Raw genomic sequence first — 12,064 nt, 5'->3', positions numbered from 1 at the left:
CGCTTCTCTCTCTTTCTCTCTCTCCCCCTATCTTTTTTATAAACAAATGTACTCCACCTCATAGGCAGCCCAAATGGTGGGTTGGTTTCTCCATGCGTGGTTTCTTTATTATGGAAAGGAAAGTGTATATAATTTTTCCTAGGTTTCCATTGTAATTTTAGAGGAGCTAGGACTCCCAGGGCATGTTGATGATGATCCATATGTGGAGCTCAAAGCTTATGGAGATGCAAATCACCTACTTTGAAGAAGTGATCGGGCAGAGGAGATGATCGAGGCATGACATCCATGGCATGATTGATGCACCCAAGTTATTAGTTTTATTTTTATTGGGAGGGTTCTTTAATTTCTTCTAATAAAAATGCCACCATCATATAATTATTTTTAATTAATGTTGATTAATTATGTTGTTTAAATCTATCCATGATATGTGAGAGTTGATTAATCGCTCTTTGATCATAATACATGTATGATATGGACTAGTCTTAATCGGTAGACATGTCCATAGCCTCCTATTGAAAATAAATGTAGAAAGTGTATAACATGACCCGGATAAGCCGACAGGACATTGCCAGGACCTCTGTCACACATTTATTTATATTTACCTCTATCTAGTTACGTTAGGGTATGGATAGTGAGAGGGCACTGCGACAGTGGGCCATCTTTCATGATTCCATGATTCTAACTAATGCAATAGGTAAGTATATGACTTGGGTGTATGTCAGCCGACAGGATCTGGACATGACACCCAAGTGGCCAAAAATATTGAAAGTCCATGAGGCGGACAGCTTAGTCCACACTACCACGGTGTGTATAATGACTCCCGATAGGGTAAGTTACGCATGCAAGGGTTGTAGGTATCAAATTCATCTTTTGAATTATAAGGAAAACCCAAATCATGAAAGACCATTGATGTGTGTGTGCTCAAGTTTAATTTCAATGGTTGTTGATTAGCATGTGATTTTTACTACATGTGTAGATTATTATACAATGGTTGCCGCTAATTTAAACCTATTAACACTCATTAGCAAATACAAACTTAATGGTACGAACTATGTTGATTGGTATCGGAGCATTAAGTTGTTCCTGACTGCTGAAGGACTATACACAGTTCTAGATGAACAAGTTCCTCCTCAACCTGACCCAAATGATTTTGACACAAATGAAGAGATGCAGGATTTCCTCATGAGGGATTCCAAGGCATCACTTTATATCCTAGGATCGTTGAAAAAATTAGTCCTGGACTCGGTCAAGGATATACGCACTACTGGGGGTAAGAAGGATAAGCTTGCTGAATTGTTCAACAGCTAGTTGACACACGCCCATTTTGATGTGGTGAGTCAAATCCACAACACCAAGATATCCCAAGGGACTCCAGTGATGGATCATATAATGAAAATGATCAATCTGTTTGAAAATTGGAATCCATGGGGACTGATTTCAGCCTTCGATACAAGACTGATGTGATCTTAACGTCACTCACCCCTGCCTATGCAACCTTTAAGATGTCCTACAAGATGTCTGATAAGGAGATGGAGCTCACCGAGCTTGCTAACACATTAGTAGAGACGGAAGAGTCCTTGAAAAAAGACAAAGCTAAGGTCAATGCCACTGAGGCAAAGCCTTCTTTAAATGGGAAGAAGAAGAAAAAGGGAAGTAAGGGTAAGACCCTGAAAACCAAGGGTGAGAAGTTTGGCAATAAAGGCAAAGATAAGTGCTTCTATTGCAAGAAGGAGGGTCACTGAAAAGGAACTATCGTGCTTAACTGGCGACTTTGAAAGACAAGAAGCCAGATGAAACAGAGGCTGCTAAAGAAGGTACATGTGATGTTTATGTTCTTTATGAGTCTAATTTATCTTTTGAATCGATCAATTCTTGGTTGGTGGATAGTGGTTCCACTGTTCACATTTGCAATGATTTGTAGGGGTTTAAGGAGACAAGGAACCTGAAAAGAAATGGGGTGCGTCTTCGGATGGGCACTGGAGCTAAAACCATGGCGATGGCTGTGGGAACTTTTGTTTTGAATTTTAATTCTGCTAGTTTAGTTTTAAAGGATAGCTATTATGTATCCTCTTTTAAGAGGAAGATTATTTTAGTTTCAAAACTTGTTTTGGATGGATATAGTTTCTCCTTTAATTTTAATTTAATTATTCATTTTAATAATTCCTTTGTGGCATCTGGATATATGCAAAGTGGTTTGTACTTTCTAGATTGCCCTATTAGAACGAATGTTGTTTCAAATATTGATTTGAAACGAAAAGCAGCTCTAGTGAACTCAACATACCTGTGGCATCTAAGATTAGGTCACATTAATTTGGATCGAATCAGTAGATTGGTGAGGGATGGTCTCTTAGAAAGTCTAAGGGTGAAACCATTCCCCACATGTGAGTTATGCCTTCAGGGCAAAATGACCAAGAAACCCTTTAGCAATAAAGGTGCTAGAGCCACAGATCTATTGGAGTTGATACACACTGACGTGTGTGAACCCATGAACATACAAGTAAGGTATGGGTATGAGTACTTTATCACATTCAGCGATAATTACTCTAGATATGGTTACATATACTTGATGCATAGGAAATTGGAAGCCTTTGATAAATTCAAAGAATTCCAAGCTGAGGTCGAAAGACAGCTCGATAAACGCGTTAAGTCCTTACGATCAGATCATGGAGGGGAGTATCTATTAGATGAATTTAAAGAATATATCATATCATAGGGGATAGTTAGTCAACTAACTAATCTAGGCACACCACAACAAAATGGTATATCTGAACAACGCAATCGGACCCTATTGGATATGGTCCGGATGATGCTCAGTTATAGTGAGCTGCCTCTCTCTTTTTGGGTGTACGCTTTAGAGACGGCAATTTATATCTTGAATATCCATCCAAGTCTGTAGCCAAGACACCCTTTGAGTTGTGGACAGGGCGCAAGCCCAGTATTCAATACCTTAGGGTATGGGGTTGCATAGCATATGTGCGAAAGCAACAGATAAACAAGTTAGAATCCAGGACTTTAAGATGCTATTTCTTAGGTTACCCCAAAGGCATGATAGGCTATTATTTCTATGACCCGGTTGACCAAAAGATCATTGTAAGTAAACACGTCACATTTTTGGAGGAAGAAATGATGACCTAGAGGTCTGAACTAGTAATCATTAAAGAGCTATTAGATAGCTCAGAAATGTCACTTTCAGAAGTGAGACCACTTGACATACCCGCTGAAATACCAACACCTGAAGAACCTCAACGCAGTGGGAGGACTATTAGACCACCCACCAGGCTTACTCTTCTAACTGAAGAGGAAACAGTCGAAGAGTTCCACATGGTATCGGTTGAATCGGATGATGATCCGATGATATACTTTGAGGCTCTAAAGGATGTTGATGCCACTAGGTGGCTGGAGGCAATGCGCTTTGAAATTGATTCGGTGCATTCCAACAGGGTCTGGACTCTACTCGTCCACCACTTGGCGTTAAGCCGATTGGATGTAAATGGATCTTCAAGAGGAAGAAGGGCGCAAATGAAAAAGTCAAAAGATTCAAAGCGAGACTAGTGGCAAAGGGCTATACCCAGAAAGAGGTTATAGACTAAGAGGAAACCTTTTCACCAGTGGCGATGATGAAATCCATCAGGATTTTATTGGCTATCGCTGCACACTTTAATTATGAGATCTGGCAGGTGGATGTGCAGATTGCATTTCTAAATGGGTTCCTTCAAGAGGAAATCTACATGGAACATCCAGAGGGGTTTTCTTCCTTGGAGGAAGAAAGAAAGGTGTGCAAATTGCAGAGGTCCATTTATGGGCTGAAGCAGGCTTCCAGGAACTGGAACATCAGGTTTGATCAATCAATCAAATCATTTGGTTTTGATCAAAACATGGATGAACCATGCGTTTACAAGAAGATCAGTGGGAGGGCAGTATGTTTTCGTGTTTTATACATAGATGATATATTGCTGATTGGTAACGATGTAGTTTTTCTTTCATCAGTAAAATAGTGGTTATCCACAACGTTTTTGATAAAAGACCTTGGTGAAGCTAGCTATATCCTTGTGATCAAACTCGTGAGAGATCGCCAAAGAACGATGCTAGGCTTGTCACAGGCTACCTATATAGACAAAGTCCTGGCCAGATTTAGCATGGAGAACTTCAAGAGGGAAAGTGTTCCCTTCCAACATGGAGTCAGTCTTTCCAGATCTCAATGTCCTCAATCTCAGACGGACATTGAAGAGATGAAGATGATTCCCTATGCTTCAGCAGTAGAGAGTCTTATGTACGCTATATTATGTACGAGGCCAGACATTTGCTATGCAGTAGGTATGGTAAGTCGTTATCAATCTAACCCTGGACGCGAGCATTGGAGTGCTGTCAAGAATATCCTTAAGTACCTGAGAAGGACTAAGAAATATTTCTTGGTTTTTGGATCTAATTAGTTGTCAGTATTGGGATACATAAATTCGGATTTTCAAACTAACAAGGATGATAGAAAATCCACGTCCGGGATGGTATATCTAATGGGTGGAGGTGCCATTCTATAATGGAGTGCAAAACAGAAGTCTACAATCGATTCCACTACTGAAGTGGAATACCTTGTAGTTTGTGATGCAGCAATGGAAGGTGTTTGGTTGAGGAAATTCCTATCAGACTTGGAGGTTGTCCCTAACCTTGTCAAGGACCCTATTCTCCTGTTATGTGACAACAGAGGGGCCATTGCACAAGCTAAGGAGCCTAGGGCTCATCAGAGGAACAAGCACGTACAGCGGAAGTATCACCTCATCAGAGAGATTATCCAACAGGGCAACATGAGTATCTCCAAAGTGGACACAACTGAAAATGTGTCTGATGCCATGACAAAGGGTTTGTCTCCAGGAGTGTTTGAGAAACACGTGGAGGGCATGGGTTTAAAATGTATGGGAATTGGCTTTGATGTACAAGTGGGAGATTGTTGGACAAGTGTGTGTCCATCAAACCCGGTTCGGTTTGGTTCAACCCGGCTCACCTTTGTATTAAACTTTTATACATTTTAGTTTAATATTATCACATTCGATATAAACTTTTTAAGCATTATGTGTCCGTAAGTTTTACTTCAAATGGTAGTCACGACTAGGGTTTGGGCTGGGCACCCTTATCATATAGTCGTCACATTGGGTATGCCTAAACATGTGATGTCAGGGTATGAATGCGAGTGCTCACATGTTTGATGTGTGCATTGGTGAAGAATCTACTTTGTTGATTCCCTCATATATTACTGCCTGTAAGTATCATGGTCCCCCGAGACGAGGGTTCCCCAGCCTTATGGCGACAACAAGGGTTCGGGTGGATGGATACATGTATATGGATGGATAATATTGTCAATGTATAATATTGATAAATAGGGGATTGGGGTCATGCATTAAAATATGCTAATATAATGTGAAGTCGCCACCTAGGGTTAGGGCCTAGGACCCATTAAGTGTAGCCCTATCCGTTGTGAACGGGATCAGGCTACGTGACTTCATATGATCTGACCAGAGGTTTGGGTAAGGGGTTAAGTTACGAGTGTGGGAAGGTGTTAGGCACCCACCTCGCCTGGCTGAAGCCGGTCTCTCTGTATTAGGTGCTACATAAGGATGAATGTTCTCTCTCTTTTATTACGAGGATGGGGGATATTATGAACTATATTCAGAGGCTATGAATTGAACTAAAACATAATAAACTACATTACACATATGAAAAATATGGACTAAAATGCTGGAATACGAAAGGACTACATCGAATCAATAAGAATGCAGTTATTATACCTGTATGGTTGTATTCCCTTGGCTCAGGGGAGATAGACGAATAGACTGACACCGATTCCTTTCTGGGCAGAGTAATGGCTCTTTCAAGTGATTTGGAGAGGAGTAAATAGAAAGAATAATGTCTGTAATAAAAGAGTTTTGATTGTTAGCCGCACACTGGTGGGATAACAATGCCTAGGAGCAAAAGCGCTCTATACTCGGAGGGATAATCGAAGGATCTGCTCGCAGCCAAGAAAAACTTCACTCGCTCATACTCTTATGAGAGAAGGATGAGAAATGAGGGTGAAAAGGGAGAAGAAGAGGGTAGGAATTACTTGGGGAGGGTCTCTCCACCCAAAAATTCCTTAGGAAATGTGGGAGAGGACCCTCCTATTTATAGGGAGGGACCCCCTCTCTCTCTTGGCCAGATATGTCCTCCATGGCACCGTGGAGATGTCCACGGCACCGTGGGGGACTTTTCCACGGTGCCGTGGGTGACGTCAGCAAGCTGATGTCACACCCCCTTATGGCACCGTGGAAATCAGGTACACATCCCCACGGTGCCGTGGAAAGGAGTCCATGGCGCCGTGGGGGCGCAGTGCCATTTTTTCCTTGTTTTTGGGCTTAAAATGGGCCATTTTGTGCTCAGCATGGTTCTTGGTCTTATGGGTCAGGTATCTTGGGTCTAGAAAGAGGGAGAGTGCGTCGTCCATCATCCATGTCTCATTGTCATTATAGCCAATTAGGGGGTGACAAAAATCAACGTCTACAGTTTGCCCCTCTTTGGCCGAAGCCTATGCCAACAACCGAAGGGTAAAGACAAAAGATCGACTAATTTTGTCACCAAGAGCATGTACTACTGACGCTTTGCTCAAAGGCGACAGAGTTGCTAAAAATAGGCGGTTAATCACGATGAAATCTTTCGATAATCCTCAAAAGAAAAACTCGGAAGAACCAAATCTTTATCTTGTGAGCATTGCTCAGTCAATTTTTGAGGGTGGTAAGGCACCGCTTGACCAAAGATCTAGATAAGGCACCATTCGGCCTACAAGATCGAATATGAGGGACTCCACTGGGGATAGAATTTTTTAAGGTGATAAGGCACCACTCAATCGAAGATCTAGATAAGGCACCACTCGGCCCAAAGATCAAATTTGAGGGTGATAAGGCACCGCTCGATCGAAAATCAAACTTTGATTGAAACATCAAGTGTGGAGGGTGATAAGGCACCACTCGACCGAAAGTCAAACTTGGATGGTTATAAGGTGTCACTCGACCAAAACCATCAAGTTTGGAGGGTGATAAGGCACCACTCGACTGAAAGTCAAACTTGGATGGTTATAAGGTGCCACTCGACCGAAACCATCAAGTTTGGAGGGTGATAAGGCACCACTCGACCGAAGCATTCAGTTTTGAGGGATTTCACTGGGGATTTTTTATGTTCTTTCTTCTTTTTTCTTTTCTTTTTTTTTTTTCTTTTCTTTTCTTTTCTTCTTCTTCTTTCTTCTTTATTTTTTTATATTTTTATATTTTTTATTTTTTTTACTACTTATTTAATTGTTGTCCTAACTATTTTGGCTAACCATTTGCCTTGTTTTTCTTTGCAAGGCAGCCCCCTTCCTTCGCCCAAGAAGTATTGTGGGCTGGAGGTTGTTTCAGAGTGGTACCGCACACTCTACCCGACGGTACAGTCAAGGGTGGTTCGGACCGGGTTGGGACACATCTCCTCATCCCTAGCCCGTGAGTTGGATAGCCCGACTGCGAGGGCTTTGATAGAGAGGTGGTGGCCGAGCACCCATACATTTCACCTTCCCTTTGGTGAGGCGACGGTCACCCCCCTAGATTTCTACATGATTACGGGATTACCCTTTAGAGGGGTACCCGTGACACAGACTCCGGAGGAGAGGATTGTAGCCTTGGCTGAGCCGTCAGAGCGCCTGGAGTATTACATACAGCAGCTGGGGATCACTGTTACTGGGAGAGAGATCCCCGCGTCGATCCTGAGGGGTACTTAGGATGAGAGGGTCTTTACAGACCAGTCGCCGTTCGGCCTTCAGGATCAGCAGGCTCGATGCTTCCTCCTCTTCTTGCTGGCGGAGGTGATCTTCAGTGATATGATGGGTACGGTGACAGTCGATGCCGCATATGTTCATTTTTTTGAGCACTTTGACTTGGCCGCGGGCTACGACTGGGGTGGTTCGGCGTACGCCTACTTCCAAGATATGTTGGATTATCTAGTTGTGGGGTCGCCGAACCTGATCGGATGCTGCTACGTCCTATGGGTAAGTTTTCCCAACTTTGCCTTTCTCTCTTTTTTTTCTATTTCTATCTTATTTTTATTTATTTGAGCTCATTTACAACTATCTATTACAGACGTGGAGCTATGAGATCCTTCGGTTCCGGATCCCCACCTTCAGACCTGGGGATGATCCTGGGACCACCTTTCCTTGGACTATGCGATGGCGTAAGTCCCATTTGCTCAAGAGTGGTCACGATAAGGACCTTGGGTCCATTCGTGGCCTCCTGAATGAGCTGCAACCTACTGAGGTAAATCTAAACTGATTGTTTATCTTATTTTCTCTTTTCTTCCTTTTTTTTTTTTTTTTGCATTGATCTTGACTTTTACTTGACAGGTTTCTCTCCGCCCTTACTTCGGGGAGATGATTTTAGAGCCGGACCTATTTGATAGGGCTTCAGCTCTCTCCACCTGCAGGGTCCTCTTCGAGGGCCCATGGGGGTTTGCCTTTTACTTGGGAGAGCGAGTGTCCCTGCAGTGGTCGGAGGCTCGCTTGGTGCCTTGCCCTCCTCCTGCTCGGGTCCATCAGCCAGCCTTAATGGATGGGGATGAGATTGAGCACTGGAGGGTTGGTGAGCCCGCGACTGGGCTGGTGCTAGCCGAGACGGACTATACCTACTTCCTTCTCCGAGAGACAGTCTGCGTCCCCCTCACCCGCGAGGGGCCTCAGGTGAGATTTTCTCCATTTTTCCCTCTTTTCCTTAGATTGTTAAACTAGCCTTTATCTTGATTTGTTTATTTTCTTGACAGTTTCCAGGTCGCCCCATGATTCCAGGGGTCTATGGTGGTGGGAGCTCTTCTGGCGCCTCCCGAGTAGGGGAGGTGGAGTCAGGTGTTGGACCTTCTGGAGAGGTTCCAGCCCTACGGATTGCTAGTCCAGATGACCACATTCTAGGGTATCGTTCGTGGTTTATTCGCCACCACGAGCCTGGGATGGTTGAGGTCATCTTACCACCTCCTCGGGCTGTAGACACGGACCTAGGCCTCCCTCTTCCTTATGATGGGGTAAGCACATCCAACTTTCCTCACTTTATCCATTATTTTTCAAATTCTTGACATCTTGGATGATTATCATGTTTAGGTGGATGCGAGCCGATACGCCGACATGAGGCGCATGATGGCGAGTATAGACGAGACGATCATTTTGCGTGTGGATGCAGGCCATAGGATGGTAATGCTTTGTCTCTTTCCCCCCCCCCCCCTCTCTTTTTATTTCATTTTATTTTCATTATTATTATTTTTTTTTATGCTTACCTTTTGATTTTCCTCTCTTCTTTTTTTTTTTTTAGAGGGTTGAGCTTGACCATTGTAGGAGAGAGATTGAGAGACTGAGGCTTGCAAATGAGCAGCTGTAGCTCAACCTTACGAGGGTTGAGGTCGAGAGAGATGCCCTGATGGCATCCCAGAGTGGAGAGGGGGAAGGCTTGGATGTTGACGATTATTCCCCTGAGTCGTGACCCCTCCTCTTCTTTTTGTTTTTGTTTTGTTCTTTCTCTTCTTCTCTTTTTGTTTTTGGAAATATTGTTACAACTATGTACATTTACTTTCCTTCCTTTTTTTTTTTGTTTATATATTTTGGTATGGATACTGGTGCAATTTTTATGTACACTTTTCTTCTCTTTTTTTTGTACACATAAACAAATTGTTTATGAATTCATTGGATATTTTCTTCTTTGGAATGCACACAAGACTCCATCCCTTTCTTTAGAAGCACAAGTTCCATTGATAAATGATTTCATTACATGAGAAAGGACAGAGAATTTGAGAAAGGATAGACAATCAAGCAAAGATAGGAACATCAAATTGATATCACTTATTTATAACACTTTTTGGATAATAGAATCACCAGTTCTTGTGAAATTCTCCATCTTAGGTTGTTCCTGCCTCGGGGATACTAAGGAAGGGATATAAAACTGGTGTGAGTTAAACCCATGAATCTCACATAATTGTACCCTGATGTTTCTGATTTTTCTATCTCGGCCTTCATCCAAGGGCAGTTCCACTGGATTTCTTGGACATCTCTCTCCTCCAAATATTTCTTCCAGTCTTGGACCTTGTGGAATTCTGACTTTTCCCTTTTTATTTGATAATGCATAGGTTGGAGGTGAGGACACGGAATTAGTGTTACCAATTTTAGTTTTTCCATCAACCACATTTGGAACACCGCCGGAGATCCATGAAGGAAATCTGTTCCGTATTTCTGAGACTGACTCATGGTATCAAACCCTTTAAATGTCTCTGCCAAAATGGTAGGAGCGATGTCGCATCCTTCTTCGATCTGCTTAACCACTTTTGCAATCATTGGAGACATGCCTTTTCCCGGAGATGCTAACAAGTACCTCCCAATCATACAGAATAAGTACGCCCACTTTCTGTGTCGGATCTGTCTTTCTTCTTCAAATCTATTGTTGTTGAAGATCTTCACAACTTTCAACACATCCAACTTGTTGTAATTGAGAACTTGCTTTAACTCCTTCTTATTCATGGCAAAGAAATCTCCCAAATTTTTGAAAAGCTGTTCTTTCTTCATAGTTGGGAGGAACAACTTTTCTTGAGGGGGTGACATCATGCAAGCCCGAAATTCTTCAATGGTCGGAGCCAGCCAGACTTTTTCAAAGCGAAATGCATGCAATTGGGGGTTCCAGCACTTCGTCACTTCCCTTAGCAAATCATGATGGAGCTTGAAGCAACCAATTCTTCCCAATACTGTCAGATGGTGATCCTCGAGAAGTGTAGGCTCATCCACATTCACCCGGAGAGTCCACTGGCGCAACTATTCATCGAGTCCTTCTTTCTTTGGTCCCCTCATACTACCTGCATCAAGGTTTGGGTTAGCATTTTACGACATAGAATAAATAAATCTTTTGTTAATAACCAGCTCTAGATGACTCTACTCCTAAGCTAGGTCAAGGAATAGAAGGCCAAATGGCGAGATTTACCCATATGTGCAAGGGACGCCGGCTGGCAGAATTTATGGGAGGAAACCAACACAACGCCTTCTCTTTTTTTTATATATTTTTTTTGTTTTTTTTTTGAGACCGTACCCGAAGACATCGAGTTGCCTACGTATCCCTTTGGAGGAATCAGGTCGAACGTAGTTCAAATTGCTTCACATATCTCAGACAAAATACTTCTTTAGCTGGTCCATATTGACCAATCCCTGAAGATCTTCTCCATCAAGATCAGAAAGTTGGACCACCTGTCCTGGCAATATGGTCTTGACTTTGTAGGGTCCACTCCAATTGGGTCTGAACTTTCCTCTTGGGTCGTGAATTGGAGCTCGCTGCTCTCTAAGGACCAAATCTCCTTCTTCAATGCTTCGAGTGCAGATACCCTTATTGAATGCCCTAGCCATTCTTTGTTGATATTTCTTGAGATTGTCCATGGCCTTCATCCTTTTCTCATCCAGGAGATTGAGCTCTTCGTATCTAGCCCTTACTCATTCCCCTTCTGGCAATTGACTATCGAGTAAGACTCGTAGAGAAGGGACCTGAATTTCTATCGGCAATACAGCTTCTGTCCCATATACTAGAGAATACGGGGTAGCTCCGGTAGAGGTTCGGATGGATGTCCGATATGCCCATAAGGCCAGTGGGAGTTTCTCTACCCAATCATTGTGTGTGTCCCCCATCTTTTGCAATATGACCGTCATATTTTTATTGACTGCTTCTACCGCTCCATTAGTCTGTGGCCGATAAGTAGTAGACTTATGCCTCTTAATGCCGAATTGGTTACAGAGTTCTTCCACTTTTCCCCTGAAATGCAAGCCTTGATCTGAAATCAACTGCTGTGGCACATCGTATCTGTAGATGAGATTCTCTTTTATGAATTTTTCCACCTTGGCGGAAGTTAAAACTGCATAAGATTGAGCCTCCACCCATTTTGTGAAATAGTTGATAGCGACTAACATGAATTGATGTCCATTTGAAGCTTTTGGAGTTATTTAACCAACTACATCAATTCCCTAGGTAGAAAATGGCCAAGGCATTTAATGAGTTCAACTCTGTCAGAG

The sequence above is a fragment of the Telopea speciosissima genome, chromosome 6, assembly GCF_018873765.1.
Source record: "Telopea speciosissima isolate NSW1024214 ecotype Mountain lineage chromosome 6, Tspe_v1, whole genome shotgun sequence".
Classification (NCBI taxonomy): Eukaryota; Viridiplantae; Streptophyta; class Magnoliopsida; order Proteales; family Proteaceae; genus Telopea; species Telopea speciosissima.
The sequence above is the reverse complement of the archived record's forward strand: the minus strand, read 5'-3'. Positions refer to the sequence as shown.